This window comes from Nicotiana tabacum, chromosome 9, assembly GCF_000715075.1.
Source record: "Nicotiana tabacum cultivar K326 chromosome 9, ASM71507v2, whole genome shotgun sequence".
Classification (NCBI taxonomy): Eukaryota; Viridiplantae; Streptophyta; class Magnoliopsida; order Solanales; family Solanaceae; genus Nicotiana; species Nicotiana tabacum.
Window position 1 is genome coordinate 122,010,226 of NC_134088.1, and position 10,673 is coordinate 122,020,898.

Below are 10,673 nucleotides of genomic sequence, written 5' to 3' on the forward strand. Positions count from 1 at the left end.
TTGACCGAAGTCAAACTTGGTCTTTTAAGGTTAATTTAAGGAACCAAGTGTTCCGATTTCAACCCAAACACATCCAAATCCTGAACCAACCATCCCCGCAAGTCATAAATTAATAAAAGCATGTTAATGGAATTTTATTTTAGGGAACGGGTTTCTAAAAGTCGAAACGATCGGTTGGGTCGTTACATTCTCTCCCACTTAAATATATGTTTGTCCTCGAACGTGCTAAGGAGTGTTCCGGAGTTATCCAAAAGTACTGTTTAACACCTCGTGCACCTACCCATGCTACCACACCCCGTTGAGCACATTAACTCGAGCCAATCTGAAAATCCTCCCCTTTATTTAGGCAAATAAGCCTTAGAGCCCAAGTCTAACATCCAGAATTCTCCACCATGCCTGTTTCCAACCTATGAATGTCATATCAATCACTACACGATGCACTAATATAGGATTGCATACCTTTGTTGAATTTAGACCATGCACCGCATCATTCACATGACTATAATAACATTCTCCGTTAACAATAGCCAAAATTCCACGAATGTGATGTTCACAACACACCTCATGATACATATAAGTCCTGTTCCAACTCTTGAACTTCTTCCACGATGGAAGAAATGTGTAGAAATTCATAACCAACTGCTGAGTCAACAAATTATTGATTTTCTCTTTCTGGCAAGAACCATTGCCTCATTATGGACCAAATAATGGTATTTGCTTTTTATTATACTTCATATAATCCGATCGTACTGATCCCAGATCCAATAACCTCGTCTTTCTTAGTATAAGTTGCTCAGGCAATAAGCCACCTCAGACATGACAAAAAAAATCTCCTATGACGCCATAATGAGCTAATAAGCTACGGACTCGATTGCGATACATAAAGAAAACAGACTATGGAAAGGATTACTCAACCCACGTGACTAATTAAACAACTGAAAAGGTGTCATGAACCTTCCTCAGAAAAATGGGACACAAAAACACACAAAATAGAATATAGGGAACTGTACTCAACATCACACTGTTGCAGCCTGCAACCCGATCCGCACAAAAAGAATCTATAAAACAAAAATACTTACCTATCTAGAATGCTCAGTACTTACAAAATATCTGAAAATCGGTCACAAGCACGCTAAGTGCTTCCTTGGAAGGACCGACAGCGCCATACGCTGCAAAACTCAAGCACAACTAAGGTGCGATATATGATCTGAATCTCTAGAGCCATCCTGCTCACATAACACCATCGCTACGCGGAACCTCAACACATAATAATTTTATCAAGCCGTTTCATAACTCACATGGCACAATATAGTATTTCATGAAATAACTGACGACGAAACGACATCCAACATCTGAATATTCCTCCATAGGGAGCGATTATGCTGAAATAAACACATCCGGCCTGATATAGAGCCCATATTCATATTCAAATCCATCCACATACCTCAAGCCGATTCTGATCGCATCTTACTAGGCTAATAACCTTTCGAGTATCCATAATAACCCTTTTTCCCATAACATACAAGAATAGCCATCATAACCGGAATAATACTTCCACAGTCGACAACCAAATGAACCGAGCGCCCTCCAGGCATAAATTCTCGAATCAGCGATATTACCACAATCTTCATAATTGGTTTCAATCTTCACTCAATCAAGTGACTACATGTCACTCTTACACAATCGTTCCGTGAGACACGCTCCCACGACCTTCCGCACCAGGTAACAAGTCTGCACATTCATGCTACCGGTTACACTAATGTTGTAAAGCATATCAAGAATCCACAAATCAATACACAAGGTCTCTTACACCTGACATTGACATTAGATGATGCCAAAAACAATACCATCTTACTTTAAACATCTAAATCCCTTTCCTGCTCATCCGAGCTCATGGCATCCTTGTCAACACCGAACCGAAATCTTAAATCCTCAACTTTTGAATCCCATGCTACTTAGTGCACTTAACCACACCAATGCGCAGGAGTACAAGAATTCCATCATAACTCCCGAACCACTAATAGGGTAAACACTCCATCATATAGAAACCTTCTTCTTAACTCATTTCAAGAGAACCATTGCAACACGTGATTGAATTTCCATATCCGTAGAAAATACCAGCCTCAAGTAGTGGTCTAAACCACCATAACTCTTCTAGGATCCCTCTATACATAACATGTCATAATATTTGAATTCCTCCAAATAAAATCAATTACGACGGCCGTCAAGCCTCGCACGTACCGCCATAAATCACATTCATAATTCAATGCACTGAAGGAACTGATCATTGCCACCATCATGCTGATTCAACCATTGTTAGCCCACCCGTTATTTCTAAATTTATTCTCAACTTTCCTTAGAAATAATAATAGCTCCATTCATTACAACATGAACTCAAATCCGTACTCATCCCAAGTGACCTTATTTTACAAGACCATGCTGTTTCAAAACCCACTAATCATCTCATATCCCTCATTGTGCGCACTTTCACATCTTAAATTGGTACACCCATACTGATACTTCTTTTATGAATCCGAAGTTATTGTCTTCTATTTCTCTAATGCTACACTACAACCTGAAGATAACGTAGAGTACTTCACGCCCCATTTCATAATCTGCTGCAAAGGCTCGATACTCAACCATACTATAGACTCGAGATCCTTAGATACCACACTTTAAATTGTTGAATCCACTAGGACCGTTATTGAAAGTCACTTGCTCTGAATTGTTTCCAAACATGATCAATTCTAAGGCCCTGCTAGCATATGGACACTTTATCAAGGAAACATCCGACTATTTCACTTTTCCGTGCATTACATCTATACGAAGCATAAACTCTGAGTCTTCCAAAAACCTGAATATGAATTAATAAGGCCAAATATGGCACACGTTCCCCAAATGCTTTGCTCAAATTACCACTGATATTTTCTTTCCTTAGTTGCAATGACCTACCAATACACCGATAACCAGAAACTGCACAAGTTGACACTACGCAATCCAATCATAGACGGTGGGGCTTTCCCACTTAGCTTGAAGCCACAATTACAAATTTGTTGGAATCCACCGAGATTCTTTATTCATTGTTGACATGATCCTGCACACGCAACTCGCCAAATTTTCTCGAAATCCTTCTATTAACCTTTAATAAATACTCTGAACCACTAGCCACATTTACTTATTAAATTTCTTACCGGAAGCTTCGTCAGTACCACGCAACCGCTAACCTGCTCACAGGAGATAACCCACCCGTGGAAATTACATGCCGACATATTCCAACGCCGCTGCACTAGGTGCAAATACTACAAAATCAGTAGATCATCCCGAGTCTAGGCTCATTCACCAGTTGCACCAGTCCATTCACTCCTCATGGACGTCAACTAGAGGTGCGACAATACCTTCCAATACAAAGTCATGTTGTATCCTTCTTCATATCAAGCAACTCTCTCCTGTTGTATTCAATCTTCCTCAATGTAGCAGCTAATATTACAACTTTAAGTCCGTAGACCTAGTCATTGTCCATTCTACATCCCAAATCACTCCAAACGTTCCTCAAGACGTGTAATCATACTACCACATAACCCATGTGCTACCTTGGCACTCTCCTACTTTGGTCAACCATCTCCTTTAAGCAACTACTCTGCTTCTATTTTTCTTACACTTCACCTTTTCGGAGCCTAACCACTGCAAGGCACCTACCACATATCCTTCCTCATCCTTCGCTGCCCAGTTGTTGTTTCAACTCAAAATCCGTCTCTATAGCACTTGAACCAATAGCTCGTTACCAGCTTTAAACCTTCTGACGATCATCCTTCTTGAGATATCAACACTAAAAACGCTGCTTCGATCTTGAATCACTGCAAACCGTGATCTCTAACGATTGTTTCCCCTATACAAATTCCTAACACCCCGTCGTGAAGGCGAGTTGAAGAAAACCTTAAAACCGACGAACCTTAACGCATTTTACAAGGCGATGACACCACATCAAAATTGAGAATTCTACCACATTCGAAAATAACAAGCTTCGGTACTCCATCAACCCCAAACCTGAACATTCATAGTTCGATTGCCTTTTCTCTGCTGGAATTAAAACATGGAACCTCTGAATCATGTACAAAGAAAAACTTTCTTTCAAGTCATTTACTGCCCTGACACATAGACATGCATTCTACCATTACATAAACACTATGCGATAATAATGTATGAATCGTCATAATAATCAATGCCAAATCTCAAAATCTTAGGTAGTATTGATACTGAACTAAAACGATAGAGTGGCCTTCCGCAAGGCGACAACAGTAGCCCAATTAATTACACAGGGAGAAGCATCCCGCACAACATCTGTAGTACCATTAAAAATTTCCTCGATACCCAATTTATAACAAGCACTTCACTTCGCATAAGATTGAATAGGAAGAAAAATGTAGGCATAAGCCTCAAAGGAATCAAATCGCACGATGAGGAATCAAAAAGGAAAGTATTCCTAGCAGCCCTGTAGCCTCTCGAAGATAAGCACAAACATCTCTGTACCGATCCGCAAGACTCTACTAGACTTGCTCATGACTCGTGAGACCTACGTGAACCTAGTACTCTGATACCATGTTGTCACGACTCAAAATCCAATTAAAGGCCGTGATGGCGCCGGAAACCACTGTCATGCAAGCCAACCATAATAAATTAACTTAATTACCCATTTAGTATTTTTGAAATAAAAATTTCTTCAATGAAATTATAAACATAAAACTCATAGAGTAAATGATAAATATTTTTAGCAACTAAATTTCTAAACAATTCACAACCATTCTCAATATCCGGTGTCACAAGTGCATGAGCATTTACTAGGGAATTAATAATAAAATACAACATCTGTCCAGAACACAAATTGGACAGGAAAATAAAATAACTCTGAAGGAGACTCTGTTAGCTACGGATCGTAATATAGAATGCAGCTCACCTATATCCCCACAATTATTAACCACACCTCTCTGCCCACAAGGCTCCTATACATATATGTACCTGCACAATAAGATGTGCAGCAAGTGTAGTATGAGTACGAAAATAACGTGTACCCAGTAAGTATCAAGCCTAATCTCGAAGTGGTAGAGACGAGATAGCCGACTTTGACACTCACTATGGGTCAATAATAATAGTTGGAATAAATTATAATTATTCAAATCAGCATGGTTCACAGAGTTAACAATAATTTTATTCAATTAGCAGAAATAATAAAAATCCTTCAAATGCAACAATTTTCCAATTTATTTATTTAAAACATGCAATTTCAATAAAACTTCCAATTTATCAAATAGCTTTACAAGCTGTAATTCAATTTCAATAAATTTTAAATTTATCAATTAAATCTCATCTACAGGAATAACAAATAATTCTTTAACAAGCAAGAATAATAATTCATTAAATTCCAAGGATTTTTCAATTTATCAATTAGTTTCGCAAGCTGAAATAAATTATTAAAGTATCGTGTAATAATTATTATTAAGCACGATTTCTGTCAAGGACGTACATCCCTATCTAGAGTGTCATGTATGCTGACGAGGGACGTGCGGCGCGATCCATAGATGCATCTATCATGCCGAGGCGTTCCGCCCGCTCCGCAAGAAAGGATGACATTTTCTTATGTACCTCCGGAAGGAGAGTATATTTATTATGAGATAAATTCGGAAGGAGAACAATTTCTTTTAACAATTAATTAATTTATACAAAAAATTAAGCATATGATATTTCAATCCTTTAATATCTTTATCTAACAATTCACAATATATTCATATATATCAATTAATATTAATTAATTAAGGAATACAATTTACACAAGTAATTCATGCTTTGAGTCTTAAACTACCCGGACTTTAGCATTAATTGTAGCTACGCACAGACTCTCGTCACCTCGTGCGTACGTAGCACCCGCAATTAGCAATAATTATTCAATTTAATCCCTATGGGGTAATTTTTCCCTCACAAGATTAGACAAGAGATTTACCTCGTCTCAAAATCCACTTTTCGATTACCACGCCGCGTTGAATTCTTGATTCGATGCCGAAAGATCCGAAACTATCCAAATATTATACACAATAATTAATATATGCTAAATGATTCAAAATTTATCTATTAAATAAATTACCCTATCCAAAATGATAAAATTTCTAAAATTCACCTCGGGCCCACATGTTCGGATTCTGAAAATTTTTGGATGAAAGCGCTACCTATAATCTCAAGAACTTAAATATATAATTTCTACCCAATTCCATAACTATTTTCGTGGTTAAAATCTCATTTTTATAAAAATCTAGGTTTTTCATCTAAGCATTTGATTTCTAAGATTTACTAGTTATAATCTACCTATAATCTATGTATTTAACTCAAGGGGTGTAGAATTAACTTACCTCCAAGTTGTTAGTTGAACTCCCATCTCAAAAGCTCTGAAATCACCCGAAAATGGAGGAAAAATGGGCTGAAAATGTCTGAGCCCCGATTTTTAACCATTCTGCCAAGCAGTGGTTTCGCACCTGCGGAAGGGGTACCACACCTACGGCTTTCACATATGCGAAAAATCCTCGCAGGTGCGAGTTTCGATCGCCTACCCCCTTTCCCATCTGCGCGCACTGCCTCGCACCTGCGCGTTCGCAGGTGCGCCAAAATTCCGCATCTGCGGCAGTGGCCTCCCCTTCCCTTTTTCCGCTTCTACGCATGAATCTCACATTTGCGAGAGTAGCACTTGTGGTTGTCCAAGTGCAAGTGTAAATGTACCAGAAGCAGAAAGCTTCAGCATTTTTTTCCCAAGTCCGAAATTGGTCCAAGTCTCGTCCGATTAACCCTCGGGACCCCTGGGCCCCCGCCCGAACATACCAACAAGTTTGTAATCATAAAACGGACTCGCTCGAACTCTTGGAACGCATAAAACAACATCAAATCTAAGAATCATACCCTAAACCAAATTGATTCAAACTTAAGAATTTCAAGATCTTCAATTTACTTCCAATGCGCCGAAATATACTTAAATTACTCGGAATGACACGAAAATTTACGTGCAAGTCTTCAATCACTATACGGAACTATTCCCAAATTCGGAATTCCAAACAGACTTCAATTACTCAAAATTCTACTCCAAACCAAATTTAAAGAATTTTAAACCTTCAAATAGTTAATTTTTCACTATTAAGAGCCAAAACGCTCCCGGGTTATCCAAAATCCTATTCGAACATACGCCCAAGTCCAAAATCATCATACGAACCTATTGGAATCGTAAAATCCCCATTCCGAGGTCGGTTTCTCAAAATATTGACCGAAGTCAAACTTGGTCTTTTAAGGTTAATTTAAGGAACCAAGTGTTCCGATTTCAACCCAAACACATCCAAATCCTGAACCAACCATCCCCGCAAGTCATAAATTAATAAAAGCATGTTCGAGGAGTTTTATCCAAACAGACTTCAATTACTCAAAATTCTACTCCAAACCAAATTTAAAGAATTTTAAACCTTCAAATAGTTGATTTTTCACTATTAAGAGCCAAAACGCTCCCGGGTTATCCAAAACCCTATTCGAACATACGCCCAAGTTCAAAATCATCATACGAACCTATTGGAACCGTAAAATCCCCATTCCGAGGTCGGTTTCTCAAAATATTGACCGAAGTCAAACTTGGTCTTTTAAGGTTAATTTAAGGAACCAAGTGTTCCGATTTCAACCCAAACACATCCAAATCCTGAACCAACCATCCCCGCAAGTCATAAATTAATAAAAGCATGTTCGAGGAGTTTTATCCAAACAGACTTCAATTACTCAAAATTCTACTCCAAACCAAATTTAAAGAATTTTAAACCTTCAAATAGTTGATTTTTCACTATTAAGAGCCAAAACGCTCCCGGGTTATCCAAAACCCTATTCGAACATACGCCCAAGTCCAAAATCATCATACGAACCTATTGGAACCGTAAAATCCCCATTCCGAGGTCGGTTTCTCAAAATATTGACCGAAGTCAAACTTGGTCTTTTAAGGTTAATTTAAGGAACCAAGTGTTCCGATTTCAACCCAAACACATCCAAATCCTGAACCAACCATCCCCGCAAGTCATAAATTAATAAAAGCATGTTCGAGGAGTTTTATCCAAACAGACTTCAATTACTCAAAATTCTACTCCAAACCAAATTTAAAGAATTTTAAACCTTCAAATAGTTGATTTTTCACTATTAAGAGCCAAAACGCTCCCGGGTTATCCAAAACCCTATTCGAACATACGCCCAAGTCCAAAATCATCATACGAACCTATTGGAACCGTAAAATCCCCATTCCGAGGTCGGTTTCTCAAAATATTGACCGAAGTCAAACTTGGTCTTTTAAGGTTAATTTAAGGAACCAAGTGTTCCGATTTCAACCCAAACACATCCAAATCCCGAACCAACCATCTCCACTAGTCATAAATTAATAAAAGCATGTTCGAGGAGTTTTATTTTGGGGAACGGGTTTCTAAAAGTCGAAACAACCGGTTGGGTCGTTACACATATTATCACTTTTGCTTTCCTTATAAATTTAGCACTATTGCACTTTGATATATTTGTGATGTAACTACGGGAGATACATAATCTATCTTTGAAGTAAATAAGCATGTAACCAGCACAATATTTATATTTCTGCTTGTATTTTATCTGTAGTTGGTCTTCTGTTTCTAGTAGAGTTCTTTGGTCCATGCTTCATTAAGATCTGTTACATCTGTTTGATGTGCTTTCATGTATCTTAATGTTTAAGCTGCTATTATATCACCTTGTTTCGTGTGCGGTGAGGTTACTTTATTTTAGTACAAGTATGAGGGTAATGCCAGGGAAGGCAAAGTGGGGAGAGTAATATCAGAGAAGCAAAGCTTGCAACTACTGAACTGAAAACATACATTTTGTCATGGAATATATAATAATTGGCAGCTCGAATGTAGCAATATATATGAGTGTATAAGCTCGGGAAGGTCATTGGATAATAGTTTGGCGGGCGACGTCCACACGGGCGACGCGGGGTCGATGCACCGCAATGCCCCTCTGGGTCTGAGCCTGTCGTACGAGACTTACCTAGTACGGTTTACATCTCCTGTGTGGATTGCAAGTTATTACACAGTGGGGGATTTACCCAGTACGCACAGAGTGTAGGCATGTGTATATTATACCTCACACACCCCTCATGTGTTGGCATGACTCTTTTTTCACATGCCAAACACGTGATATTGATATTTACTTTTTGCCTTTTTGGATAACAGCACAATATGAAACCCGTGACTTCTTGTTGTTCTAATAATATGATGAATTGTGTGTTAACTCATTTAAATTTAAAAGTTTAAGCGGTAAGGAAGACTACATTTCTTATTATTTAATTATATTCTTATGTCTCGACATGTAGGTTTTATCTTCACATGTTTGATAATGGGAATTTGGTGCTTGTTACCCAAAGTGTGCCTTCCAATTCAGATTATGATGATGAGTACTATAACAGTCTAACTTCTGACGAGGCGAATGTAACCAATTCTGGTGATAAATTGGTGTTTGAAGTGAATGGCATGTTGTACATATTGAAGAGATATTGCTTGGCCAACCTCTGATTTTCAGAAGATTAGCCTTTCTACTGAACAAGACTGCCAAAGGGCTTGTCTGAATGATTGCTTTTGTGTTGTTGCCATTTATAAAGGCATTAGCTGCTGGAAAAAGAAGCTGCCAATATCGAATGGAAGAATAGACACCAGTTTGAAATCAAAAGGTTTTATCAAAGTCCGAAAAGATGGTGTTCCTCCTCTAAGCCCTGGCCTTCTAAATCCAGGATCTCGCCAAAGCAAGAATTGGCGAAATTGGGCAGTTGTGTCATCCAAAGGAAGGTCACTCAAATGCTCCACGGATCAATTGAAGTGGCTATTCCACCATGCCCATATACTTCAGCACTACTACCCTCAATATCTCTCTCGTTTAAGATCAGCCTCATTTATGTGCAATTACCTCCTCTGTATGTCTTACTATTTAAATACTACTCAAGTTATGTTACTCACTTTTATATTTAATGTTCTTTAAACTGTATGATCTGCACAAAATTCATGGTGTACTATAAATGAAGCAGTTAGACCCTATACTATTCAATTGGAGGCACATAGTTTTATAACTGCATCTTGACTTTACTGTGTTATAAAGATAACAAAGTAACCCTTCGGGGTTGACCACTTGGTTTGGAGGGTGGTCATCCATACGGATGACCTGGGATCGAATCCTTCCTCATTGTCTTCTGGGTTGAGCCTGTCGCACATGGCTTTCCTAGTGCGGTTTACATCTCTTGTGTGGTTTGCAGGCTATTACACAGGGGGAGGTTTACCTAGTGCGCACAGAGTGCTCACCCGAAGGGCAGAGGTTGTAGCGGATGCGGGTTTTCCGTCTCACCAAAAAAAAAAAGAGATAACCAAAGTAAAAAAAATAACAGTAATAAAACTGATGATAATACTATAATAATAATAATAATAATAATAATAATAATAATAATAATAATAATAATAATAATAATAATAATAATAATAATAATAATAATAATAATAATAATAATAATAATAATAATAAGGAGAAGAGAGGTAGAAGCTAAGGTGCTCTACCTTTTATAGTTGTAGTGGTAAAGAAAATAGTTGAAGTGTATAACATTTTGCAACAAT